Consider the following 1,084-nt stretch of genomic DNA (forward strand, 5'->3'; position numbering starts at 1 on the left):
GAAAGAGATGGGGGAATAGGGGTTACGAGAGGAGATTGATTTCTAAGACTCCACTCTAACTGGGATCGTTCTTATTTATAAACCTATCTGCTATTTTCCCTCAATGCATTTGCTTCTGCTGTCCCTTCTACCTAGAAGGAGCTTGATTTCTAAATTTAGCTGTTAAAAATCTACCCATCATTTAAGGTCAGATCAATAGCTATTTCCTTCTTTATTCTTCTTGAATTCAATACCCCACCCACTTACCCAGCCTATGCATAGTGGAAGTAGAATTCAGATAACCTCAGGAACAAGAAAAACTAAAAATTACTTAAATTCCTTGCATATGAGAAATATAGAGGAGAAAATCTTAAGATGTTCACTTGAAAACAATTTCCTTTTTTGGAAGGTATTGAAAGGTATTGAAAACAATACTGAGTTGCTCTTAACAAAGAAACTAAATAGACCTAAGTAAAATAGTGATTAAATTACTGTTACAAAGACAGAATAAAGTAGATTTTTTTTTGTAAAACCTTCATTTTTATTTTTTTATTTATTTTCATTTATTTTTATTAGTTGGAGGCTAATTACTTTAAAAAATATGGAATGCTTCACGAATTTGCATGTCATCCTTGCGCAGGGGCCATGCTAATCTTCTCTGTATCGTTCCAATTTTAGTATATGTGCTGCCAAAGCAAGCACAGAATAAAGTAGATTTCTTAAAGTTGATAGACTATAAAGAAAGACAAATACTGATCTCTTTTTAAATACACAATGTAAAACAAACAAGTTCATAGATACAAAGATATAGAAAACAGGTTTGTGGTTGCCAGAGGAGGATGAGGGGTGAGAAAATGGGTTGCTTTTCTTTTTTTTTTTTAATAAATTGAATTTTTAAAAATAGGTGACTTTCAATAAGAGATATACAGATATAAAATATAACTATTTGGTTTTGTTATCTTTACTACTATGTTTAAAAGAAAAATGAACACTTGAAAGTGCTAGAAACAGAGGAGGGAATTTTAGGTCTTATCCAACCCTGATACTCTCTGTATCAATATTTTTCAGTTTTAGGACTGTCTTCCTTTTCAACAACTATATCGGT

The 1,084-nt window shown here is 31.5% G+C and overlaps 1 non-coding gene across 1 annotated transcript; it reads right to left on the reverse strand.

Moving 5' to 3' along the window:
* Positions 1-574: 574 nt before the first annotated feature.
* Positions 575-681, reverse strand: LOC139035830 (U6 spliceosomal RNA). The gene has a single exon (XR_011488534.1). It is a non-coding gene; the product is annotated as a U6 spliceosomal RNA (small nuclear RNA).
* Positions 682-1,084: the final 403 nt, after the last annotated feature.

Source organism: Odocoileus virginianus, chromosome 6 (genome assembly GCF_023699985.2).
Source record: "Odocoileus virginianus isolate 20LAN1187 ecotype Illinois chromosome 6, Ovbor_1.2, whole genome shotgun sequence".
NCBI classification, from domain to species: Eukaryota; Metazoa; Chordata; class Mammalia; order Artiodactyla; family Cervidae; genus Odocoileus; species Odocoileus virginianus.